This window comes from Lagenorhynchus albirostris, chromosome 17 (assembly GCF_949774975.1).
Source record: "Lagenorhynchus albirostris chromosome 17, mLagAlb1.1, whole genome shotgun sequence".
Taxonomy (NCBI): Eukaryota; Metazoa; Chordata; class Mammalia; order Artiodactyla; family Delphinidae; genus Lagenorhynchus; species Lagenorhynchus albirostris.
The window spans coordinates 70,047,397-70,074,952 of NC_083111.1; the positions used below are offsets into that span (position 1 = coordinate 70,047,397).

Here is a 27,556-nt window from a genome sequence, read left to right on the forward strand (position 1 = left end):
ACCAGCCCTGATTTACAGATGATGATCAGAGAGGTTAAGGAGACTGCCCAGGGTGCACGGGTGCTGACTGGTGGGAACTAGCTCTGACCCAGGCAGCCTGTGTTCTGAGTCTGCACGTGTTGCCTCTGCGCTCTGGCCTGCTGGATCTCACAGAACCCAGGGCAAGCGTGTGAGCCGGGCTGGGGCCTTCACCAGCTTTGCCCCTCCAGGAGAGGCACAGCAGTACCTGTGTTTATGTCCTTTTCCGGGGCCTTCTCTGGGGGGAACAAACACATCCCAAGGCCAGGGCCTACTCTCGGGGGCTTCCTGGGGGAAGCTGTCCTGTCCTCTGTTCCTGTAGGCACTGCAGCCCACCACTATGGTCTGTTTGCTCTGAACGGGTGGCGTTTTGATGATTTCCAGGTCAGGAGTCCCTGTGCGGTCGCTTATTTCATGGCTGGCTCACTCTTTCCTGCCAAGCAGCCCGGGGCCCTGTATGGGGTGGCTGGTCCTGGCTGCCATCAGTGTGCCCAGGTGGCCCTGCTGCCCAGGCGGCATCCATGTGGCGTCTGGGCCGGCTGCCCAGTGACACGGTGGCCTTGCTCACAGCAGAGCTGGCGATTAATCACTGGTGCTGTATGTCACTCTCTGTGCCCCTTACCTTCTCGTTGGAGAAAGGAAGATGGTACAGCCCGTTTTTTCAGGTGGTAGAAAGGAGTAGATGCTCTGGAACTGGGACACGCTTGAAATGCTATAGGCAGAGCAAGGAAGGTCCCGGCCAGGGGGCTGGTGTCTGGGCCCCCATCCGCCTCTCGCTTCCCTGGGACCTGCCCATCGTGGGCACTCAGGCTCCCCGTTCATCAGAGCACAGTGCTGGGCCCCAGCAGTGATCTCCCTCCGTCCCGGGAGACGTCAGGGAAGTATTGTCAGCATCCCTATGAAAGCCCGTGGCCCCCTTGGTTCAGATTCAAGTGTAGAGTATCTCCGAGAGCCACAGAGCAGGTGGAAGTCTGTCCTTTGGACAGCGTGTCAGGCAGGAAGGTCTAGGAGCAGCAGCCCCTTCTCCCTTCAGGCCCAGGCCCCGGGCACATGCTACCTGCTGGGCGTCGTCCTGCCGCCCCGCTTCCTCTTCTGCTGCGCTTGCCAGATTCCTGGGAGGAGCAGCCGTGCGCGTCCTGTCACCCTGTGCCCGGCCAGTCTCCTTTCTCCCTGGCTTGTCTCTCTACGTGACCGCACGGCCTGTCAGGCTCCGTGTGTTGAGGCAGGGCTGTAACCTTCCCACTCGCACCCTGGCCAGCCCAGGCCGCCCTCCCCTCCCCGTGCTCTGGCCTCGCGCCTCTCTCTGGCTGGGCCGACCCCTGGGAGAAAGTTAGAAATTTTAGCTCCCTAATTTCCATGGAACATTGCTCCGTGCATATGGTTTAAAACATTAATTAAAGACATTAGTCGGTCTGGCTGCCTTGGAGAGAGGCTCTTTTTCTGTAGGAGCTGACCTTCTGGTTGCTGTAGGCTCCTTACAAGGAGAAGGGGTATAGGGATGAGCCTGCACACCAGTTCATACCTGTGACCTGAAATCCTGGGGTCCTGGTAGGTGCTCATTGAGGTCCGGGAGGATATTACATTTTCCTAGTACTCAGAGTTTACAGAGCCGCTCTTGTGTGCACTGTCTCACTTAATCCTGGCAGCACATCTGGGAGATGGGGTAAATGTCATAATCCATTCCATTTCACAGATGAATAAACTGAGACGTGAGAGCCACAGCCAGGCCTGGAGCTGAGTAGCTGTGACGCAGACCTCAGCTTTTAGTGCTGTTTGCGTTGGCTTCGCTGGTTCCCTTAGCCCCCCGTGTACTGAGGCCTCGCACTGAACAAGTCATGGTGGTGAGACAGGAAGAGGGGAGACCTTGTTTTCCCCCCCTTATTGGGAGGAGACAAAGAATTTAGGGCCCGGGCATTTACTTAAGTGCGGTACTAATGACAGCTGACGTTTCTAAGTGTTCGTAAGGCGCCAGGCCAAGAGCTAAGCTCTGCGGAGATTCTCACCTCATACTAAGAACAAACCTTTAAGATGAGAAACTGAGGCTCAGAGAGCTGAAGTCGCTCGCGCAGGCTCCTCAAAGGACCTTTTCAGTCGCAGAACTGGGATGCCAAGCCAGGCACTCTGACAAGAGCCTATAGTCAACCAGGAAGCTGGGCTGCTGCCTTTTTTGGGTAATGAAGCGAATGCATTTCGACAATGAGGCAAAAAGTGCTTTCCTGGTCAAAATGTCTGAGAAGCGTGGGAGGCTGCCCACAGAGGGAGCGTGGATGTGCTGAGGGTGGCATCTTTCTCAGCGCATGGCTAGTCCAGGGGGCTTCTCTGGGGGAGGGGGGATTTGCCCTCTCCTGCTGGGAACTGGGACTCGGATGGATTAAACCAGTGCTTGATGGGAGCAGACAGGAACTCTCTGGGGCTTGCAGAGCTCTTGTAGGTCGGTCCGTGATGCTAACGCATCCAAGGGAGGAATGTGACAATCAGAAAGCTTCAGAGAGGCGAACCGGGGCCAAGTTTTTTTTTCCTGGAGGAGAGAGAGGGAATTGATGGCGGGGAATCCGAACTGTCTGGCTTCCTCTCTCTCAGCTGAGCGAGCAGCCTGTGTGCTGCTCTGCTTCTTCCCAGACTTGAGGGCAAACCCCCCTTCAGAACTTGTCAGCCTTCTGTCTCCCGAGTCTGTGCTCAGTGAGCCTCATCTCCTTGACGATCTGGCAGCCACGATGCCGGGAGATTTTGTGGGAAGTAGGGGTGGGCAGGAGGGAGGTCTGGAAGGGGAAAGGATCACCCCATTGTAAATGTGACAGTGTGGCTTTCTGTGGGTGCTGCACCGCCCCTTGAAGGAGAGGAGAGGGTCCGTGTCTGCGCCCACCCAGCTGAGCGTTCAGCCCTGCTTCTGGGGATTTTAGGAGGTCCTCCCAGAGCTGGTAAACCAGGGGCGGCCCTCGGGTCCCATTCCCCACGCCACTCCACCCTTTTGGCCTCTTCATGTCAGCCATCTCCATTAGCAGTTAGGATAAGAATCTCTGGCGAGGCTACGTTTTTGGTTTCCTGAGTAACGCGTGGTGTCCACTGATCCCATGTTACTACATTACAGTGTTGAGGGCAGATGAAGCTTACAACCAAGTGAATCTGATGCAGCTCCCATGATTCACATACTCCCCACCGTCCCTGGAATGGGTTGGGCTTCCAGGGACTGGCCATTCTCAGAATTAAGTTGTTGGGTATGTTTCTCCTTCCCCTCTACCCAGAATTCCTGGAATCAGATGAATGAAAAAGCTTTAGCGGGGAAGGAAGGGGACCATGATTGATGGAGGGGGGGCTTGGGAGTCAGGAACACCTGACCCTCTGTGGCCCGCAGCTGCCAAGACTGATCTCGTAGGGTCAAGTGGCTTCATGTGGTCAAATGTCCAACACAGTGCTTGGCACATAATAGCTGCTCAATAAATGCCTGCTCTTCAGATGCTTCTCATTTAGCATAGAGTAAATATGCACGTCTTATTTTTTAAATGAATGAAATCTCTCATTACCAAATTCATTCATGTGAGCAGTGACACTAATAACTCCCTTTTCTTGTATGTTTCTAGCATCCTGCTCCACCTGGGATTTAGGTGCCTTTAATCTGACAAAAAAAGAATACATATCCATTCAGTACTCCAGAGGGACTTGGAAACTGTTCTTCCCTGAACTAAAGCTGGAATATCATGGGATGTGAAGAATCAAGGTAAGGGATTTTCTCCTCTTGAGCCTTATGGAACCAAAGATGGCTGTTGGAATTGGTGATCTCGCGCAACACAGCTTGGGGTGTGGTTTTCGACTGCTCGGCCCAGCTTCCTGTGCTTGGGAAGCTGGCTTTCCATAACCCTGATACACAGGACCCGGTTCTCAGTGCCTGGACCTTGTGCCGGGGGGGCGATCCCTCTGTCCCCAGCTGAGGAAGGAGTCCACCATCTCCTAGGTGAATGCCCCACACTTTCCCCCCCGGCAGAAGGTGGGGATGGTCCAGCCGTCCTGCTGAGGTGCGTGGAGCCCACGCTGGGGAGAGGATGGCTGAGTTTGCTGGGATTACGTGATCAGGTCAGCAGGCCTTCGGGGGCATCCAGGAGTGACCTCTTCCTCTCTCCCTGCCTGCTTGCACTGCGCGCGCCGGCTGCCACGTCTCAGGCTGCTTGGGGTAAAGGGTGAGAGGTTAAAACTGACGGCTTTAGGCAAACCCCGGTTTTCCTGGTTTTGCTACTTGCCTCGGCCTCTCCCCAGGCCTCAGTTTCCTCATTTGTAAAATTGGGGTCCTATGAGCGCCCCAGGAGGATGTTATGGGTGCTGAGTGAGAGGGTGGAGATAAAGAGTTTACCATTCTGCCTTTCACGGTGGAGGAAATGCTCCCAAACGGAAGAGGGTTTTGTTTGTTTGTTTGTTTTCAATGCATTAGTTACACCATTTAGAGGTCCTGCCCATGCAGCAGGCTCTTTCCCAGTCCTTGCTCTGCTGTTCTCTCTGCCTCTCACCTGCCACCAAGTCTGCCTGGGAAACGGCTTATGAATCGCCTTCGGTCGTGCACAGCCCCCTCCACCTGAGCCGAGTTGATTCCTCCCCACCCTGGGCTGTAGCCGGCCGTTGAAGGCACGGCTTTATGTGCCATGTGACTTCTCCTGCCCTCCCCTGCCCGTCCCCCTACTCGTGTCCCCGGTCACTGGTGAGTTTGTTTAGAGCAAGGACTCTTAACATCCCAGCGTTGGGCCTCCCACTGTGGACATTGAAAGAACAAATGAATGAATCATTGACAAAGAGGGCATAGAGAGAAAAAGCCAGAGTGGGAACCAAAGGGAGAAAGTTGCTGAAGATTTAGAGCAAAGAGTGAAGTCGGTCACATTTTCTTTTTCTTCAGCAAGGTGTTGAGATGATAAGTAACATGATGGAAAAAGGAAAAATGAGTCCTACCACACACTGGAAAGCTCTTCGAGGGTGGAAACTTGGGTGAGAAAGTGTGAGCTGGTGAGAAGCCAGTTAGGGAGGTAGGACTGAGGACGCGGCCGAGGCTCGTGCTGATGTGCTCCTGCCCGTGTTGATGTGACCCACAGAGACGGAGGGCACGAGGCCTTGCCCTTCGGTCAACGTGGCGGCCGGCCCTGACACACAGAGGGTTCTCCAGATTCACCAGGCATCTGGGAGGCCTGGGGAGGGTCCCTTGTCCATTCCGAGAGGCTTCCGGGAGAGGGTGCTGCCCCTTGAGACTCTTGGAAGATGGCGTATGAAGAAGACCTACCAGGAGCTGAGCTGACGAGCCTTTCCGTCCTCGGGCGCTCAGCAGCCCTGCACGCTCACGTTCTCCATTCGCTTTTATTTCACCATCTACTTACTTGCTGATTCTGGTGTCAGGAGGCAGCCACAGTGAGCGCAGCTCTCAGGCCATCCTGTGAAAGTGCTGCATGCCTTTCTTGGGCCCTCGAGCACTCAACCAGTCCTTGAGTTTTGTTTCAGAAGCCCACGCTCCCGGTCCAGGCCATGAGCTTGGGGCGCAGGAGTGTGTACGTGGACGTGCAGTCACCTGTTCTGGGATTCCCTCCCTCCCGGTAGCACCTGCAGGGCTGGAGCGAGCTGTTCCCGCGTCCGGGAAAATGGCAGATAGCAGTCCAGTCACTGGGGCGGAGAATCTGAAAGCTGGAAGAACCGTTCTGTTGATGGAGGAAAGGCTTGGCAGGTCTGTCTGGGGCTACTGGGAGAGGAAGTTCCCTAGAATTCAGCTGCTGGGAGCAGGCAGAGCAGGAGTAGACGCTGGGAATCCGAGGCTCGCAGACCTGAAGGCGTCCCCGGTCAGGGCTGCTCTGTCCGAGGGGCTCTGAGAGAAGCCCAAACATCTGTGCTTGTGCCTGTGGTGCTACTTGTTCTAAAGGCACTGGTCTCCCACTGGGAGCCTGTCTGCCCTCATCCTGCCTAGAAATCAGCTCACCTGGGCTGCACGCCAACAGCAGGCCTCCACACCCTTCCCATCCCTGGGACTGTTTGCACTGTTCCTGCCGTAACCGGGACTTTACCCCAGTTGCACTTCCCTCTACCCCCTGTGACCCTGGGCAAGTCCTTTATAGCTCTCCACGCCTCTTTTTCTCAGCTGCAGAACCTGGCCTGAGGAGATGCTCAGCGAGAGGGAGCCCTTGTTATCTGCTTCTCTCCCACCTCCTTACCTGTCTGGCTCCTGACTGTGTTAATTCTGTCGCATCCCGGCCCCTCCTCGCACCTGCGCGCAGCGTTGCCTTCTTCCCTTTGACGCTCACCTTGCCTTTTTGGACTCCTCTCCTGGGCCCGCCTCCCTCTGGGAGCATCCCTTGGGTCCTGCCTGATACTCCCAAGCCAGCCTTCTCTAGCCTTTGGTGAGAGGGTGTCTGAAGGCACCTGCCTGCCTGTCCTCAGACACGAGCCAGCCCTGGTCTTTGGCCACAGGCTACGTGTGTCAAGGTTGCTTCCTTTATTCAGTGTCCGGAGTGTTTGCTGAAAGAATTCCCGACCCACTCGGAACTCTACCCTTGAAACAGAAACGGATTCTCAAAACACCTCTGCTACTGGCCCATTTTACTATTACTGTTTCTTGTGGTTTCATATTGAGGTTTTTGGCTCATTGCATCTGACCTGGAGTTTATTTTTAGTAGTGAAGACAGAGTTCAATTAATGTCAAAACATGAGGGCAAATGCAGAGGAGGGATTCAGAAGTCTAGGGGAAAATGTGCCTAGTTTTGCTTCTTCTGATATCATCTGTCACACCAGCAGACGCCGAGCTTTCTCGGCGGTGCCCGCGATGGGCTTCGCAGAGGCTGGGAGTCCGAGCCACCCCCGGGAAGCGAATGCGTTTCTGGGTCTCTTTCAGTCCAGTTTATCCAGCAGCTGGCCGCACAGATGAGTACCCACCGCAGTTATCATGGCGGGTGATAGTTATTATAATCAATATTAAAGGCCAGGCTTTGGAACCTTCAGTTCTTATCTCCCCCGTGGCTTCGGGTTCCTTCTGTCTCCGGAAGAAGCGTCCACCTTGTTTGAACACCAGCTCTTCTCCCTGGATTGGGGATGTCTGGAGAACAGGCTCTGGGTCTTGCTGTCTCTTTCGCCCCAGCTTTTGGCACCGTGACAGGCGTCCAGGACATGCTTGGGGAACGTTTTCTTGGACTGCCTGCCTGCACTTTTGGACCCTGAGTTGGGGTTAGAAAGTCAGAAATCATGCACACAATGCTCTTTCTTCAAGGGCTCCCGGGTCTGTTCTGGGATTTTGGGGAAACTGAGCACTGTTTGCTTAGGACTTTAGAGTTTATAAAAGTTCTTTTTTGTTCTTCCATCCTGCTTTTATCCCTTGGTTATTTACGGAGAACCTGCACTGTGCCACTCTGCAGGGTACCTGCAAGGAAGGAGGGACGCACCACTGTTCTGGCCCCGAAGGCAATCCGGAGACGGAGGCTGGCTTTATGGACTCCCGTTATGGACTATATTTTCGTGTCCCCCCCACCCCTCCAAAGTCAGATGTAGAAACCCTAATCCCCAGTGTAATGGTGTCAGGAGGTGGGGCCCTTGGGAGGTGGCCGGGTCTTAAGGGTGGAGCTCTCAGGGTGGGATTGATGCCCTATAAGAAGGGGCACGGGAGAGTCACATCTCTCTCTGCTCTCTGAGATGTGCAGACACAGCCAGAAGACAGCCTTCTGCAAACCAGGAACTGAGTGAGCTTCACCTTGATCTTGGACTGCCAGCCTTCGGAACTGTGAGGAATAAATTTCCACCCAGTCTGTGATATCTTGTTATAGCAGCCTGAGCAGAATAGGACTCCTGTATTTCACAGACGGATGAGTTGGAGACTCAGAGCAATTGTGCTGCCGGGAGCTCCCTGCTAGTTGGTGGTGGATCTCACAGATGAGCGTGAACCTTTTGAATCCAGGCACCTGAACCTGCTCCCCCGCTACCTGCCGCGTGATCCGCAGGCGTGTCTGGACTTTCTCTTGGTTGCCCCTCTCTGCTCCGTCATCTGTTTCTCCCTCCCCTCCCCTCCCCTCCCCTCTGCTCTTCTCTCTTTTTCTCTGCTGTCTCCCTTTCCCCCTCTCCCAGTTCTTGTTTCTTCTGAAGATGAAGATCTTTCTCTCTGTGGTGCCTTTTGGGGGAAGGTACCTGATGATAATGGCGTTGTGCTTGAGCTCGTCCCGCCTGGGGTGGTGTCTGTCTCACTGAATCCACTTCCCCAGCACCTACTGTGGGGACTGGCGTGATGTAGCAACTTCCTCCGTCCCTCCCTGCCCTCTTCCACTGTCCCACGGTGAGCCAGGTGTTGCACCCAGCCGTGGGACGCAACAGACTAGGTAAAAAACGCCCTGGGGGAGACAGTATATCCGAACAACTGTTGTTTGCGCAGCGTCATGGGCCGGATGTTTGGACACCCTCCAAATCCCCAGCTTCATATGCTGAAAGTCCTAACCCTGAGTGTGGCTGTACTGGAATTAAGGGAGTCATTAGGTTAAATGAGGTCATGAGGGTGGAGCCCTGCTCTGATAGGAGAGCTCAGTGGAGACCTCCCTCTCCCTCTGTCTCTGCCACGTGAGGACACGGCGGGAAGGTGGCTGTTCGCAAGCCAGGGAGAGAGCTCTCAAATCTCGAGACCCTCGATCTCGGACTTCTGTGCTCCAGAACTGCGAGAACAGACGTCTGTTGTGTGAGCCACGAAGCCTCTGGTGTCCGTTATGGCAGCCCGAGCTGACCAAGACGCACGGTGGATGCACGTCTCAGGCCATAGCTGCAGGGTAGTTTGGTTGCCTTGGTCCCAAAGCCTCTCTGGTGGTGTCGAGCCGCGGCTCATGCCTATGAGGTTTCCCAGTCCCATCTCTGAAACCAGGAGCCCAAACCGAGCTCGCTTGTCCTGCTCTGTCTGTATCCGGACGTTCAGGGTTTCCCTAAGCTGGGCCCAATTCTATGTTTTCACTCTTCTTCCTTGCTCAGGTGTACTTAGGTGTATACTGAACTCTCCTGCGGTTGTAGCATCAGGCTCCTGGAAGCAGCAGCAGCTCTGGACTCCTGGTCTTGCGCTTGTGATCCACTGGGCTGGCTCCCTTTTAAGATGCTCTCCCCATGTTACAGGAGATTGTTCATTTCGTTAGTTGTTTGTGCATTCTATTGGCCAATCAGTTTGCCTCTCGAAGTACTAAGCACTGGGTATTCTAATAGCTCCTATTACGCACCACTAATGACGTTCTGTCCTTATAGGAGTAGCAGTGGTGCGTATGTTGTATGATGAAGGTTCTGCCACTAATACTACCAGTAATAATAGTAAAAAGAATAATAGCTCAAATGTATTATTCATAGTGTTCCCAACACTTCACGTATATTATCTCATTTGCTTTTCAGAGCATATGAGGAAATGGGGATTAACTAATATGCCCAGGATGGCAACTGGAGGTGTCTCCCCACGGGATGGATGTGAAGCACACGCTAGTGCTATGTGCTTTTGCATAATTTCAAGCTTTCTCTTTTTTTAACTTGAGGCTAACGTTTAGAAGCTTTTACTAATGAGAGGACTCTTTGCTAAATTGATGTAAGCGCTACACATCACCAACAACTCCGTCCTGGTGTGTCTCTCCGTGCCCTTTGCCGTAGCCCTCAGACGCCTCCTGTTCCTTCCAGGAGACCTCCCAGCTTGGGCTCTAGGTTTTCTCCAGGTTTCACCCATCCTTTTCTGCTCCCCTGGGACCCAGGTTTACCTGGCGGAACTGGACAAAATGTGAGACCCAGCAGGTTTTGTTCTTTTTTTAATTTTTTAAAATTTTATTTATTTATTTTTGGCTGCATTGGGTCTCTGTTCCTGTGCGTGGACTTTCTCTACTTGTGGCGAGCGGGGGCTACTCTTCGTTGGCGGTGCGTGGGCTTCCCATCGCAGTGGCTTCTCTGGTTGCGGAGCTTGGGCTCTAGGCATGCGGGCTTTAGTAGTTGTGGCTCGCGGGCTCAGTAGTTGTGGCTCGTGGGCTCTAGAGCACAGGCTCAGTAGTTGTGGTGCACGGGCTTCGTTGCTCTGCGGCATAAGGGATCTTCCCGGACCAGGGCTCGAACCCGTGTCCCCTGCATTGGCAGGCAGATTCTTAACCACTGCGCCACCAGGGAAGCCCCCAGACCCAGCAGCTTTTATCCCTGGTTTGTAATGGAGTGAACAGCAGAGCTCCACATAGCAGTCTAGTGACCTGGCTTCTTCTGGGATGTGGGTGGCTTTCAGAAAGCCTGAGCTGCCAGGCCTCCGGGTCCTCCTTGCTGCTCTCAGTGATGCCTGGTCTGCTGGGAATTCACTCTTTGGCCCCCAGCCATCTTCTCTCCAGTTCTGTCCCTTTCCTGGAGCTCGTTGTAATGGGTGCCTTTATGAAGAAAGTACCCATCGTGGGACGCAAGGCATCTGGAGGATGTTTTTTTTCTCCCTCCAAAGATGAAACCTTAAGACTGAGGGATCCACCCTCGGTCTTGTAGGCCAAGCATCCTACAATGTCTGGCCGCAAGGACTCAGAGGGGCATTCTTCTGCTGTTGCAAAGCAGAGGCACCTGGCTTCATCCCCGTGGGAAATCAGAAGTGGGAGGGCCTTTAAAAAATGTTGGCTTCGGAAAAGTTTCATCAAAATAGAAACGCCGATCGAAAGAAAACGCCGATCGAAAGCGTCACCCTCCCTGAGCTGGCCTCTTCCCTGAGTATCAGCACCGCCCCTGCTGGGGTGGCCGGGAATTGGGAAAGCGACCGGCCACGGGGGGCGGGGTGGGGGGAGGGCTGCTGCACAGGGAGCAGAAAGGAGATGCGTGCCCAGATCTCTCTGCTTTGCCACCTGCCAGCCCCTTGCCAGCTGGGATTCAGGCTCTAGGTGCTTTTGAGCCTCGGTTTCTTGCTCTGAGGACCAAATGACACGGTTGTCTGTGACTCCTCGAGTCACCGAAGATGCTCCACCCACGGGCGCTGAGCTGAGGAACTCATCGGTCATTTGCTTCCAGGCTTTGAACCTCATTTTCCTCAGCTCTCATTGAAAGCAGAGTGCCGGACGGCTGCCCTGGTCTGTCAGTCCCTCCCAGCTTACACATTTCACATCCGCGCCAGTTGCCTTTTCGGGATTGATAGAATGTTTTCAGAGTTTAACGGGAACCATATACAGCAGCCATCAGGAGGGGCAGAAATGGAAGGAAATATTCCAGGTGTCATAATTCTTCCACTCCCCCGCACACTTCCATCACACATGTTTGAAAACAAACCTTATTTTCAGAACAGTGTCTGATTTTACTGAAAAACTGTGAAGATAGTTCACAATTTTGAACTGTCTTCAAAGTATGTGGGAGGATCCCATATATCCCACATCCAGTTCTCCCTACTGCTCACTTCTTACATTAGTGTGGCACAGTTGTTACAAGTAGTGATCAATATGAGTGCATAATTATTATCGACTACAGCTTATACATTGTTTTTTAGGTTTCCTTAATGTTTCCCTGACGTCCTTTTTCCGTTCCGCTGTCCCGTCCAGGATACTGAGTTCCATTAAGTTGTCATGTCTCCTTAGGCTCCTCTTGGCTGTGAAGGTTTCTCAGACTTTCCTTGTTTTCGATGACCTTGATGGTTTTGAGGAGTACAGGTCGGGTATTGTATAGCTTGTCCCTTTATTAGGATTTGTCTGATGTTTTTCTCATCATTAGTCTGAGATAATGCATCTTAGGAGGAAGACTGCAGACGTAAAGTAACCCTGACCGCCTGGCTACGCTACTGTTAGTTAGATTTCTCCACCATGAAAATGCCTGCCCCCGCCCCATTTCCTCACCGTACTTGGAAGGACGTCACACCTCTGGAGTGGGGCGTTTTGCCCCCCCTTGATGCGAAGTATTGACACAGATTATTTGGAATTCTCCTTGGGAGATTTGTCTCTTCTCCCCCATTTCTTTATATCCATACAGACTCGTGGATATTTTTATAGACTTTGGATTCTAGTTCAATATGACTTTATGTTGCTCATAAAGCAACATTGAGCCACGTTCTGTTGCTCAAGTTCTTTCAGCTTTGGCCATTGGGAGCTCTTTCAGTTGGCTCCTGGGTCCTTTTGATATACAACCATCGTTGTTGCCTGGCGACGGGGCGGGGGGTTGTTTTTTCCTTTTTTTTTTTTTTTGAGCATTTCCTTCCTTTCTGGCATGACAAGGTGCTCCAGGCTCATCTTGTATATTTCCTGCCCCCAGACCTAGAATCAGCCACTTCTCCAAGGAGGCCTGGTTTGCTTTATTGGAACATGGTATTAGAAAGCAACGTATGGGTGTGAGATGTGTTCACTGCTACTGGGGCATCACTGCTTCTAAGTCTTCTCAGCCAACAGAGCAATGAAATACGTGTGAGTGTCCTAACCCATGTGTATACACATGTGTATAATCGTTTCCATAGGTATCCATCGTATCTCTGTTAAGCTAACCATGAATTCATACTGATGTTCCAACTCTAATCCATTACTACTCCGTACACTTTTGAACAGACATTTTTTTGCCCATGTTGGTCGGCAAGAGGAAGTACTGAATGGTAAGTTCTAAAAGTCCCCATGGGCAGAGAGCAGTGGGATGAGAACACTGGACTTTTCCCTGTGGACAGTGTAGTCTCGTGAGCAGAAGTCAAGAGTTGGACACAGTTGGACAGCAACTCAGAAACATGTGCCGCCCAGAATGCTTGCAGACCAGAACACTGTCACACTCGCAGGCCTTGTGTGCCTTTTGTCCTCCTGGGAAGCCTGTCCTGTCCTCCCTCCCCTCCCACGTTATCCTCACACTATACCCTCTCCCCGCACACACTCCTAGAGTCCCCTGGGCTTACCCCATCAGAAATATACCCACTTAAAAAAAATTCTTTGCCTGTCTGCTGCTCCTAAGTAGACCGCATCCTTGAGGAAGGCACTGCGTCTCGCAGGCAGTGCCTTGCACAGTCTCCCAAAACCAAAGCCAGGTCCGTCCATTCACTTTCAGAGTTTGTTGGGGGAATAAAGCAGTGGACAAGACACACGCCCCGGCCTTGTTGGAACCTGATACACACTGAATGCAAATGAAGGAATTCACATACAATGCAGAATCCCCTACCCCATTTCCTTTTTTGGCCAGGGGTCTCAAACTCAATTGTCTCCAGGGACCAGGCAGGCAGTGTTAGGAATGACGTGGGCCTGGTGGGCAACTGGAAGGCGTGCATAGCTGATGAAGAGCCAGGACACCTGGTGTGACATACCGACCTGGCCGCCCGGCTCAGGCCAGCGTCCTGCCTGATGGTCCGGGGTCTGTGCCTGACTAGTTGTTCCTAAGTTTTTGGACTCACGTGCCCAGTATAAACGGGGTGGTGCCCAGTCCATGGCCGCTGATCATGGTGCTGGAGAACTGCTGGCCTAGCGTGGCCGGATCTGACTGTTCCAGGGAGCCTGGAAGCTGGGGAGCTGGGGGAGTCTTGCCCCTTTCTGTTCACTTCTATTCGTTCCTGATATCACTGTAGCAATACTTCTTCCCCTGCCAGCAGCACTTGGTCCCAATAGCAATAGTTGCTTCCAGTTTGCAGGGATTTCTTTGTCCCCTACTCCGGGAACCAGCCTCATTGGCTGCTCTAGAGATGACATCCCCAGCAGGGCTCCCTGGGGTCCCCCAGACTTCTCAGTTCCGATAATCCTACCCCATGCCCCATCCCCGTGTGCTTGCTCTCTACCTCTCGGCTACCTCGGACTCTCCCTCCTGTCTTTTCAGTAAACGGTTCATTCTTTATCTGAAATTCAACGGGTATGCTTCCTCTTCCCATGCTGAGCCTTGATTAATGCGCGAGGTGTTATTTCTATATTTCCTACCCTTGCCGTTTTCGCTCAGTTGAGCACAAAGCAGGTTTCCAAGCCTGTCGCTCTGAGGCCCAGACTGCCGGCCCGCCGCCGCCCACCCCCACCCCACCCCAAACCCACCACCCACCTGCAGCCACGTGCCCGGAAGCCCTGCGTCTTACGCTCATTGCTTGCCGGCTTCACCCGCTCGTGCTGCTTGCACACAACCACGGGCCACTCCCGGGGGGCTTGCCAGTGGCCCCTTTCCACAGCCTGCTGCGTCTGGAGATGATGCTTTGGGTTTTCCACAGTGAACACCGGTCCCCAGGGTGTGCCGGGTTTCTCTGTGTCTGCAGGGGTGTGTGCGTCTGCTGCGTGGAAACAACCTTGTCAAAATAAACCAGGGCTATGCTGACGGGGAAGTGAGGCTGGCCGGAGGAGAAGACGTGGGCTGGGTGCTTCTTGGGGGGTTTCCTCTGTGCCAGTGCCCTACAGGAGGCGGCCTCTGCCATACTTCCTGGACCCTTCCGACTCCCCCAGGGCCCCCGTTGGACACAAGACTCTCTTGCTACCTTCCCACGTTGAGCCAGCCGTTCACTGAACAGTGTGCCTCCAAACCAGCTCTTCTGCCATGATTTTCCCCTTTGCTCTGAACTCACCATCCCGACCTGACACGTCAGCAGTCCTTTTGTCTCTCCAGTGATGCAACTTTATGATTTTCAGGGTCCAATGTGACTGATTAAAAATCATGATATTCCTCGGGAATTCTCATCGATCGTGATCATTGTGGTGCTCAGCTGTGTCAAACGCTGGCCTTTGTGAGCTGGGCGGACTTACTGGGGGTATATATTAGTTTGCACGGGTGGCTGTGACAGAGTACCACCCGTGAGGTGGCTCAAAACAACAGAAATACATACCCTCACGGTTTTCCAGGCTAGAAGCCTGAAGTCACAGTGTCAGCAGGGTTGCCTTGCCTCCAAAGATTCTAGGGAAGAATCCTTCCTTTCCTCCTATCTTCTGGTGGTTGCTGGCAATCCTTGGCCTTCCTTAGCTTGTAGGTGCATCACTTCAATCTCTTCCTCCATCCTCACATAGACTCCTCTCCCGTGCATCTGGTCCAGATTGCCCTCTTCTTGTAAGAATTAGGTCTACCCTAATCTGACTTCATCATGTTAACTTGATTACTTTCTCCAAGACCCTATTTCCAAATAAGGTCACACTCACCAGTACTAGGAGTTAGAACTTGAGCATAACTTTTAGTGGGGGGACACAGTTCAACCTGCAACAAGGATATGAAGAAGTGTTACAACTTCTAGTTTTGTTTATTTCTTTCCTATAAAATGTCGTATGCTTTATAATGATATGAGTGTTTCTGTGTATAAATTATAAACAAATACACAGATACTGGGGGCTATCCTCAATCATGAGTGATGAGGACATAGTTTAAAAACAAACCAATCAGTCCACTGGTCTGGTTTATGGAGGGCCCGGGTCTTAGTCAACCTGGGCTGCCGTAGCAAAATACTATAGATCAGGTGGCCTCAACAACAGAAAATTTGTTTTCTTACAGTTCCGGCAGCCGGGAAGTCCAAGATCAAGGTGCAGCTGGTTCAGTTTCTGGTGAAAGTGCTCTTCCTGGTTTGCAGACAGCTACTTTCTTGCTGTATCTTCACATAATGAGGCAGGAGTGGGGGGTGGGATGGGAGAGGAGGCACTAGCTTTCTGGTGTCTCTTCTTATATAAGTGTGCTAATCCTGTGGGATCAGGGCTCCACCCTTATGGCTTCATTGAACCTTAATTACCTCCATTAAGGTCCGATCTCCAAGTAGAGTTGCACTGGGGATCAGGACTTTAACATATAAAGTTGGGGGAGGACACAATTCAGTCTATTGCAGGTCCCATCTTCTGGATTTTGTTATACAGTAAGATTCCCTTGGTTCTTATGAATTACAAGAAAAACTTAAAGTCTGGTTTGGTGGATAGATCCCAACTTTAGTTCCACATACACCTCGTTTTTATTCTGGCTTTCTTATTCCTTTATATTTATTTTTAAAATTCTATCATCAGTAGCTGGGTGCCATGGGCAAGCTAAATGCCCTCTCTGAGCCATGCTTTCTACCTCTGTGACATGGAGATAATGCCTACTTAGGGAATTGTTTGGGAGGGTAAGTGAGGTCACTAAGTCGATGCTTAGTAGCTGTGAGCAGTTTTCCTTTCTGCCCAGATCTCACTCTTCCCTGCCCTCCAGCAACGGCTGCCTGCCCCTGCCCAAGGAGGGTGGGAGAGTTTTGAGGGGGTAAATCCTTAGTCCCGGAGGTGGCTCTAGACGGCGTTGTGTCTGAGGCCTTCCTGGGCCCTATCTCTCTTTCTCAGCCCTTGTGTTTATCATCCAGCTGTGTCTCATCTGCACTCACTGTTAGTAATGTCATCATTTTGCAATTCAGCCATCATGGATTGTCTTGACTCAGCCTAGCTCGTAAAGCAGATCTGTGGGATCCAGCCCACATGTGTACAGCAGGTGATCAGCGACTGTATTTGTTGGGTTTATTGGGTGGGGGAGAAGGGAGGGCTTTAGCCCGGGTGCCAACCCTTCTTCACTTTCCTACCTTTGTTCATCTCAGAGGAGGCAGGCGGTGAGATGAACAGGCTCTCCTGCTTCCCTTCGCTGCCTACTGCCCTGCTGCTTATGGCCCAGGGCAGGGCCAGCATTAAACAAGGTCTGTATAAGCGTAGAGAGGGGCCCGGTAGTGTGGTCCCTTCCAGAAACCTGCGTGGGCCTGGAAGTCACATAAACCCGGTGGGAGTCCTAAGCCTGCCCTTTACTGCTACCAAGGCCTTGGGCAAAATCTTGCTGTTCCCTTTTGCAAAATGGAGCTAATAATGGTACCTGTGTCATTAGGTGGCTGAGAGGAAATGAGCTAATGCATGTACGCCCCTAGTACAATAGCCGTCTGGACAAGGGGCAGAGGCCTGGGCGGGGGGAACCACTGCTCTCCCGATGCACTCTGAACTAGGCTTCCAAATACCAAATGCCTCCTCGTCCCCCCGCTGTGCAAACCCCAGCCAATGCCTTTCCCTCTCTGTCTAAGCTTCTGCTCTTTGTTATCGCTAAAGGATAATAATGCTTTCCTCAAAGTTTAACTTGATGTAATTTACACAAAGTGACATGAAGCAGTTTGTAAAACACAACCCAGAAATTCATAATTATCATTAACAAGTTTGATTGGGAAGCCTCGTGACTGCATCTGTACCCTGTGAGACTTTTAGGAGTTATAACTGAAGTCTGCAGCCGAGGCCAAGAGGGAACTGGTGCAAGTCCAAGCTTTTTAAGTCATTCTCAAGTAGCAAACCTACATGGCATCCTGCAGGTAGATTAGGGCCTTGTAGGCTTTTTTTCCCTGGTATCTTTAATACACATGCCTGCTGTTGACTCCTGCTTGGCCTGGAGCCCTGACCTTGTCCTCAGAAAATCCCTTCCTGTCCAGATGCACCGGTGCTCCGAGCTCTCCTGCTGTTCTCACTGCACCTGCCCAGGGCTTGACCCAGCCACAGCCGGCTTCTTTTGCTCCCGTGGTAGGCATTCGGGCAGGTTGGAGCGATGAATGTTGTTGGCAAAGGAAAGTGAGTCTTCTTCTGTGCTGCTGGGCGGTGATGAATTGAACCAGCCTCACTGAAGGGAGAGTTGACACAACTTCTCAACGTTTAGACTGTGTGTGCCCTTTGACCCAGCAACTCCTCCCCCCCACCATGAGTCTGTCCTCTAGAAGTAGGAAAACACATTTCAAAAAATGTTCTTTCACAGCATTGAGAAAGTAGCAGAAGCTGGAGGACAACCTCACTGCTTAACAGTGTCATACTCAGCAGTCTGAAGAATTGAGATTTTGCGACCATCTCAAGGCTAGATCAGGAAGCACATGGTGCTGGCTTGGTCCCATGACCGATGATGTTCACCTTGATCACTTGATGAGAGTGGTGTCTGCTAGGTTTCTCCACCATAAAGTTATATTTCTCCCTTTATAATTAGTTAGTATCTTATCAGGAGATCATCTGTTACTATCAATATATAAATACCGTGTTTCTCATCATACTTTCACCTAAGTTTAGCCTCCACTGAAGATTCTTGCCTGAAACTGGTATTACTGTTATTGCCAAACAGTGTCTGTCTCCGTCATCGCTTCCACGCTTATCAGTTGGAATTCTAACGTAAGGAAGAACTTTCCTTTCTTTTTCCATTAAAAAAATTCAATTATTGATATCAGTGTGAACTCATAAATTCTTATTTTATTATATTGCTTATAATCCATGACTATCGTTTTTTTCCTCAAATTTTCCTAGAGTCGGCAGATGGGATGCCCTTCAAGTTGGGTTCTATGTCCTTTTGACATTTCCCCATCATTTTTTGAGCACTGCTTTGCCTTCCGGCGCCACGAGATGTTCCAGGCTCATGCTGTGCTCGCCCTGCCCCAGCCCTGGAGTCAGCCATCACTTCTGTGCTATTCTTGCCAGAAGTGGGTAACCTGGATTTAATCTAGAGGAAATACGGACAAACCCAAATTGAGGGACATTCTGCAAAGCCACTGGCCAGTGTTCCTCAAAAACGAAAGAAAGACAAAGCCAGACTAAGGAACAATGCCAGATTGAAGGAGCCTAAGGGGGCAGGATGACTAAGGGCAATGTGTGACCCTGGGTTGGCTTCAAAAGACATTATTGGTAAAATTTGAGTAATGTCTCTGGGTTAAACAGTAGGATTATATTAATGTTAATTTCCTGATACAACTTGATCATTATAATGTGGTTATATAAGGTATCAGTATTGAGAAGTTGCAAGGCTGTGGGAATTCATTCTACTTTCAAACTCTTTTTGTAAGTGTGAAATTATTTCAAAATGAAAAGTAAAAAGAAACTTAAATACGAACAATTGAGATGAATTTATATATACTAATATAGAAAGGTGTCCATAATCAATTAATTGAAGGAGAAAAGTTGTAGTATATTTGGTATAGAATTAGCCCACCTTTGTGAAGACAAGACAGAACAAAATAGTACATATGCATATTTGCACATGAAATTCTGAGAAGGTATGAACTTCCTGTTAACAGACATTTCAGGGAAATGTAATTGGAAGGTGTGAGAAAGTGGGAACTTGGTGACTTTTTTTTTTTTTTTTAAAGAAGAAGCATGTTTTAATACTATAATGGGAAAGTGATAAGCATGTGGTTTGTGTGGGGAAGTGCGCTTCTGCCGGTGAACGTTCGGTTTGATGTCTTCCATCCACCTCAATTTCTGTTGCGTTTTCTTCCACAGTCAGTGCCCTGCCAAAAAGTCTTACCCCGTGGACACTCACCCGTGTTTTGCCCCACTGTCCGCTTTCTCGCTTCTGATTCTTAACACAGACACGGAGGGAGCCTGCGACCGTGCTGCTGGACAGCGGTACCAGCTGACTCATCTTACCTTTAGCCGGTGAAGCTGGAAATTGTTCACTCTGGAACACTTTAGAGAGAACTTCATTCTTAAGCGCGCACCCTTTCGGTCTCCCCAGAGGAGTGTAAATCAGAAACCTGACCGTCCTCATATTTGCTCCTCTAAGGAGCAATGATTCGTTAAGTGGTGCTTGATGTCTCTAAACCTGATTAATTAGTGAACCACCATCAGTTTCTCCCAGGAATTTGTAATGATCACTAGCCTTTTGTAGTTAATGTAAAATTTCACTGAGATAGATTTATCTTTATGTATAGGTTTGTTTTCCCATCCCAGAGCAGATGCTCCTTGATTCAAGCATGGAGAAGAACAAAAATAACATGTCTTGCGGGCCGACTGTGTGCCACGAGCTATTACAGACTTTGACTAATGTGGCCTCCCTACTACAGTCGGCCCTCTGTATTCTCTGGTTCTGCATCTGTGGATTCAACCAACCGCAGATTGAAAATATTTGCACAAAAAAATTCCAGAAAGTTCCAAAAAGCAAAACTTGAATTTGCATCATGCTGGCAACTATATACATAGTATTTACATCGTATTAGGTATTATATGCAATCTGAAGATGATTTAAAGTATACAAGGGGACGTGTGTAGGTTAAATGCAAATACTACACCAATGTTTTTTCTTTATGAGATAGTGACTCATTCCGAAATGAGCCCTTTATTGTGTGTTTTAGGTGAACCAATCAGTGGGGGCCTGGACCAGGTGGTCTGCGGAAGTTTCTTCCCTTATTTGGCGGGGTGGGGTACCACATGGCATGCAGGATCTTAGCTCTCCGACCAGGGATCGAACCCGTGCCCCCTCCAGTGGAAGCGCGGAGTCGTAACCTCTGGACCGCCGGGAAGTCCCACTACACCATTTTATATCAGGAACTTGAGCACCACCGGATGCTGGTATCTGGGGAGGTCCTGGAACCATTCCCCCGAGGATACCGAGGGAGGCCTGTACTAGGGAACATTCTTCCAGTCTCTCAAGTGAGAAAACTGACCCCCAAAAGGTGTGCTGCCACAGGCTCTAGCATGTTCACTTAGTTAGCTCCTGAGTGAACTATCTCCTGCTCTTGCCTGTCTCTGACTCCTCCCGGGGTCCAGAGCAGTTTGTGTTTGCTTCCTTCTGCTCCGGGCTGCCCTGTCACCTCCTGCAGCTCCTAAACACCAGCTCCAGTTTTGCCTTCTAAGTACCTTTATCTTCTTCTGTCGGGGTGTCTCCCTCAGTAATGATTATAATGACGGCGATAAAAGAAAAACTAAAATATTTGTGGGTAAGTGTCTTTATGGATCCCTTGCTGTGCCGGGCAGAATGCTGAGCTCTCCCAGGCATCATGTCATCATTCCTTCCCACCACCTGATGAGGTGTAGGGGCTCACGGTGGGCTGGGGACCTGAAATCCGCAGCCGGGTCCATCTAGGAGCCAGAAGCTAATGTCGGTCCAACACGTGTTTTCCATTTCAGTGTTCACTTAGGTAGTTAATACGCTCTTGCACTAGGTTGGTGCAAGCTAGTGAACACGGCCAAATTATTTCTCCCACAGACTTATAGCCACATATTTCCAGACATTATAAATCTGTGGTTGAACTAATACTCAGACACGTCACCATTTTATCAATGACATAATCAAGCTCATAATGAAGGATCCCAATTTTAAGTTACACAGCTCAACAGCATATAAAATATTAGGTGTGTGCTTACTTCATTAACAGAGGCACTTTTTTTTTTTTAACCAGAAGGTATGGAAAATAAGAGGGAAAACTTCAATCTTTCAACAAAAACGGTAATCATCTTCCCATAAGTATGATAAAAGAAATGACAAGATTTTCAGAAACTGTGATTAAAAATTGGTTTAGCTACAGTCAAAAAATCATCACATAACAAAGTATCTCTGTCTTTTTAAAAATATTTGCTACATTAAAGGGCATATTGTATAAGTTCTGGGTAAAACATAGGTCCCCTTATACTAGACATATTCAATAGCCTCTTTTCATTGTTTCTTTCAGGTCCTCCCTGTCACATTGCACCACAGGGAAAACATTAATTGAACTGTGAGACTTTTTTGTCTGTAGACGTTAAAGACATATACGTGTTATTAAATGAACCTTTAACCGGAGCTTTGTGATTTTTTTCAAAATAGATTTATGTGTGTGTGTGTGTGTGTGTGTGTGTGTGTGTGTGTGTGTGTGTGTATATACATATATATGTGTGTGTGTGTATATATACATATGTATGTATATACACATACGTATATGTATGTATATATGTATATACATACATACATACATGTATATATATATATAAAACGGCACAACATGAGATTTTGAGAAATACATTAAAAAAATCTCCTAACACTTGGCACATCTGACAAAAGCAATGGTTTTGCCAATCCTGATGTCTCTGTATGTGAATGTCAGCAGTGTAAACATGACATACAAGCACATGACTATACAGGCCCTGTCTTCATTGCTTGAAATGACCAAAGGGGAAGAACCATGCTGTGGCACCCCAATGTTGTGTCAACTAAAAAGTATGGTATTTTAGTGTAAAATATTTTAATATTGTAGTAAATTAATGTTTGTATGCGTATTAGTATAAACTGTTTTAGTGTGACAATGCACTGAAAACATACAGGTAACGTGCTGGGGATCTGGGCGTCTAATCTTTCTAAATTTCTTGTCAATAAAGTAGAAGTTGCAGTTGGGCGGAGCTAGTGCCCCGTAGTGGAAGGTCTTTTATGCTTCCTGCTCACCGAGGATCCACCCTGCTGATGTGCGCCTTAAACTCAGATTCCACTTCCACAGCCATAGCTAGAGGCAGCCCAGTTTTACTGAAGGCAACAGTTGTTTCCGTGACCTCCAAATGGCTGCTTTTACGTCTTTATACTCTGTCCTACCTTCAGTTAACGCCAGGGCTGCAGTCACCAGACCTCTCCCAAGGCCTGCAGCACAGTGGGCAGCAGCGCAGCAGTCAGCTTCTCCACTAGATTCAGACTGTACAAAATGTAACCTGTCCTCAAGACCTGGGGTTTCGGTGGCAAGTCATCAGAAGGCCAAGTCAGTCCTGACTGTCTACATGTGTCCTCATGAGAACAGTGTGAGAGTGGCTTGGATGGCTCAGCTCTCCAGGACCCCTGGCTCTCCATAATCAGCGAGTGGGTCTCTGGCGTTTAGGAGGGCACGAGCCCATCCTTCAGCAAGTACTGATTTATTATCTCCGATGATAAAGGTCGGCTTCAGCGTGGTCTTGGTTTTCCCTCATCGTTTCGTGAGATTGCGTCATTGAGCAGCTACTCAGGGCTAGGTACTTAGCTTGGGGTGAGGGGTGCAGAGAAATTTGGCGTGACCCATCCCGCCTTGAAGGATCCCAGGGCCATAGCTGAAAACAAATCCCAGTTCTGTAAGGGTGGCTGGGTTACCTGCTCCGCTCACAGCTGCTGTTGTGGCTCGTAGCACCGGGTCTGGCATAGAGAACGTGCACCGTCCATAATGGGTGGATGAGGATTTCCTGATTTCAGCTCAGGAGTCATCACCTCTACAATAAAAGTTAATCAAAGGGCAGGGCTATGTTTTCTCCCTTCTGTGACCTCTCTGACTTATTTTTGAACTTCCTCTCCCCAGTTTGTGGCCCAGTCTTTCTTATGGTGCAGAGACCTCTTACATGTCGACAGTGACCCTCTTTGGACTCTGGTGTCTTAAGGGCAGGTGACTCATATCTGTTTCCTCAGCATATATAACTAATGCTTTGTAGACATTGTGGGTACTCAGTGTCTGAGTAAGAGTTGCTTTTGCTTAGCAAGAGACCCTTCTGGGGAGATGTGCTATGGACTGAATTGTGTCTCCTCCCCCCGCCCCTACCTCCCACCATCCCCTCACACCCCTGCCACCGCAAATTCATTTGTTGAAGCGCTAACCCCCAGGGGGATGGTATTTGGAGATAGGGCCTTTGGGAGGTGATTAGGTTTGGATAAGGTCATGAAAGTGAGGCCCCCGTGATGGGATTAGCGCCCTGAATAAGAAGAGTTGTAGAGAGCTTGATCCCTCGCTCTCTCTCTCTCTCTCTCTCTCTCCCTCCCCCCCCCCCCACTATATGAGGACACAGTGAGAAGGTAGCTGTGTGCAACCCAAAGAGAGAGGCCTCAGAAGAAACTGGACCTGCCTACACCTTGATCTTGGACTTTAGTTTCCACAACTGTAAGAAAATAAATTTCTGCTCAAGCCACCCAGTCTATGATATTTTGTTATGGCAGCCTGAGCTGACTGAGACACGGGGACTAGGGCTGCCTTAGCGTCATGGAGAGAAGACTGGAGGGAATTTGAGAGGTGGAGGTGGACTTCCATGATGGTTGTCTCCAAATAATGAGAGGCTGGGAGGAAGGCAGTAGGTCAGATATATCTCTTATGGCCCCAAAGATTAGAACCAAGATGGGGAAGAGGAAAGAACAGGCAGACAGATAACAACCGGATAAAAGGAGATGGAGCCTTGTGGATGAATGAGTTATCTCAGACAGTGGTCAGGGTATCATGGTTGGAGGTGTCCACTTAAGAGACCACGCTGGGGCGGAGAGGGATCCAAGCATCACACTGTGATGTGACCCTCTAAGGTCCCCGTAGTCCCTGAGGTTCTAGGAGCCCATAGTTAATCATTACAAACAAGAACCATCTCCTCTCATTTGTAGAACATGTTACAACTTCCAAAGCATTTTCATATGTACTGTCTCATTTGATTCATAGAACAACATCATGGGTGATGCCCAGTCCGAGTTTCCTGAACAAGGGGAGATGAGTAAGGGAGCCATTGCTATACCATGGATGACAGGAGAGGCAGAGTGATTTCTTGACTCAATAGTGAAGGCTAAGCCTGGCTTGAACCCAGGTCTCTCCCCAGCTTCCTCCAAGTTGACAGTGAGAACACTTTCTCTTAGAATGTTATTTTCCTGTTTTTGTGTTTCATCTTAGTACATTCTTCAGCCTCCGCATCCCCTTTAGTCCTCACAATAGCCCTTTGAAACAAGCATGATTATTCTTATTTTGCAGATGAGAAAACTGATGCTCGGAGAGCAGAGGGACTTTTGCCAGGTCTCCAGCTCCTTACTGGGCAGAGCCTTAGGTTTGGGGGGCAGTGGGCATCCTCGCCAAGCAAATGCGAGCCCATCCTCTTGGCACTCGTGGGTGTGCACGAAGTTCTTGGCCACAAGGTTACAACTGCAGGTGAATTGAATAACTGACTAGTCCAGCAGTGAAGTCACTCTTTCTTGTACTCATGCCTGATTTCCAGCAATCTCTCTGCAGTTCCTCCTGCCAGAGCCCTGCTCTGTGCTTCTGGGAAGGCAGTGGAGTTTCTCAGCCCCAGCTGCATACCGTAGTCACCTGGGAGCTTGCAAAGAACACTGGGATCTGATCCCTTCTCCCGGCCCCCTAGGCTAGGGTTAATTGATCTAGGGAGGGATCTGGGCATCAGTGTTTGTAAAAATCTCTTTGGATGGTTAAGAATCACCAAATTGGTGTTGGTGTGGGCAGATTTGTGCAAGCAGGTTATTGTGATGAGGTGTGAAGGCCGTGGTCTGCTTTGTTCCCAGGGTCCGTCTAGTTCTGTGCCGGTTGCTTTTTTGCTCTGCAGAAGTGATTTCATTTCTCCTTCCCTCCAACTCTCCTGGTTAGAGGTCATGCCCTGGCAGGACACCATGTAAAGTCGTACCGTGTAAAGTCACACCGTAACTCTTGTTGTTACTAGCTCTGTGACCTTGGGAAAGCAGCTTCCCTTCTCTGTAACATGAGAATAATACTGCTGATTTCCTCATGAGGCTGCTGTGAGCGTTACCTCTGTGGACCACACCCAGTGAATAGCTCGGGCTGTATAAGGATGGGCTGTGATTATCATTTCAGTAGCTACATGTTATGCGTGTTTATATAGTATTGTTTATGTTTCCTTCATGGCAGAGTTAGCTGCTTCTTCCCATGTGTAAGAATATCACCACTGTGGATACGAACATACATACATACGTACATACATGATAGATAGATGGCTAGGGATCTATATCTATACGTCTACTATGGAATTACGACGTGTCTTTGTGTCTCTAACTTGGTCTATCCATTCCGAAAATGTTTATTGAGCGCTGCTGGGTGCTGGGGAATGGACAAGAGAGAAGCAGTCTCTGCTCCTTGGGGAGTTTGGTCTTTGAAGGGGGAAGATGATGATCAAGAGGTTATAATAATGTGCAGCGGTTGCTATGTTGAGGCAGGTCCCGGAAGCTGTGGAATAGGTAACAAATGGTCCTAATTTATGCCTAGTCATTGTGGGGAGACCCCCCCCCCCCTACCAGCACTGACTCCTTCTCCTGCCTTATTTCTTTACATGCCTGATGTTCTTGGATTTACTGGAATTACCTATGCACCCTCCATATTAATCTAGAATCGTTGCATTGGGCTTAGGAAATGTGTTTTTGTTCATTTTGGTATTCCCGGTGTGCTTCCATCATTCATTCATTTGTCTCAGTTCAATCCAAGCAACACCTTTTGAAAATCTGTGTTATTTGCTGGGGTCACACAGATGAAAAGACCTTTACAGAAACCCTCACAATATTCTGGGAAAGACACACGTATAAGTGCACGTAGGTTTGGACCATCATGGCTGCTGTGATCGCTGTTGTTCCGGTGAAGAATGGGGACCCAAGGGGTGGTGGCCCCTGGAAAATATGTGGACCCGAGACAAACATGTCTGTGTCTCTCATTAAGCCCTGGGTTTTCAAGCTGAGGAACTGTCTCCATTGGGTTTAGGTCACGGCCCGACACACAGTAAGTGTGCATTGAATGCACGGAGAGTTGCTGGACAGACTAAATACCTTTTCTCTGGGAGTTTGTCCTCATCTCTGAACAGAAGGTCAGCTAATATTGTGAAACTCTCGATCAGCGTTCACACTTTAGAGCCCTGTGATGGAGGCTGAAAGGATCCTTCCTCACCGGAGTGACCGAGAAGGTCATTATTTTGCAAAGTCCTCAGATTCTCATCATTGCTAGAAGCTGACTAATTATGAGCAGGGAAGTGAGGGCCTTCAAATGCCCCTGTCTGCACATTTGGCCTCATTGTCAAATCCAGTCCTCATTTCTGATAACTTCTTTGGCTTCTGTGAAGCCACCTGGCCATGCCTGGCCGTGGGCGGTGCTCATAATTAGCCCGACAGCCAGGACAGGCCCGGGGTTAGGGGGTGGGGACCCAGGAGGTGGAGAAGATGGGCTTTTTTAGCCCATTTCAAAGTAATGAAAAGACTTTGAGAACGGTTGGTGATGTCTGCTACCACAATCGCTTTCTCTGTTTCCACTGAAAATGAAATTCTGGATGGACTGAACCTGACTAAGAAAAGGGAAGGTGGACAGGAAAGCTGATGACAAATGCGACTGGGTTATTTCTAGAGTGCTTTGTACTTTTTAGAATGTTTCCCCCTGAGCCCTTTTTCATTCGAACTCTCAGAACACTTAAAGAGCTCTTAGCGGGACTTCCCTGGCGGTCCAGTGGTTAAGACTTCGCCTTCCATTGCAGGGGGTGCGGGTTCGATCCCTGGTCGGGGGGGGGGCTAAGATCCCACATGCCTCGTGGCCAAAAAACCAAAACGTAAAACAGAAGCAATATTGTAACAGATTCAATAAAGCCTTTAAAAATGGGCCACATCAAAAAAAAAAAAAAGCGCTCTTAGCATGTCAGCAGCTGGGTGTTATGGAAAGAGCACTGCCTTTAGAAACTTTCCAAGGAACTCGTGGGAATCTACAACTTTCCAGCCATGTAACCTTGTCAAGTTCAGTCTACCACTTTGAGCCTCAGTTTCCTCATTCAAGAAGGAAAACAGAAAAGGTGGCAGTGTTTTGTTTGAGTAACTCTGCTTATAAACCTCAACATCCTAGAGGCTCAGCACGAAAGACGCCTATTTCCTACTCGCATGACAGCCCAGGGAGGACGTTCCTGGCCAGTGGGTGGTGTTTCTTCATGCACTGATTGGAAGACTCAGGCCTCTTCCATGTTGCTGGTCTCCCACTCGTCAAGGACTTTGATGCCCATCGAGCTGGCAGAGGGGGTAAGGAAAGGTAGACATGCGTATACACCTTGTCCTGAAAGTGGCATATAGTCACTCCACTTGCAAGAATCTCCTTGGTGGACCGCAGCTGGGAATGGGCAACAGGAGACTCTTTTGTTTTGTTTTGTTTTGTTGCCTCTCTGGGAATGTTGGTGAAGGACCGTGAAATGCCGAGACATTGGGGCTACAGATAAATTTTAGCAAGTGGCTGAATTCACAAGTA

The 27,556-nt window shown here is 49.7% G+C and overlaps 1 long non-coding RNA gene across 4 annotated transcripts in view; it reads left to right on the forward strand.

Moving 5' to 3' along the window:
- The window catches only part of LOC132507742 (uncharacterized), a 376,375-nt gene that overhangs the window by 140,682 nt on the left and 208,137 nt on the right, over positions 1-27,556 (forward strand). For all 4 annotated transcript variants that reach the window (XR_009536285.1, XR_009536286.1, XR_009536287.1 and 1 more), the window contains exon 3: positions 3,597-3,733. This is a non-coding gene — a long non-coding RNA (uncharacterized LOC132507742). The remainder of the gene's footprint in view (positions 1-3,596; positions 3,734-27,556) is intronic.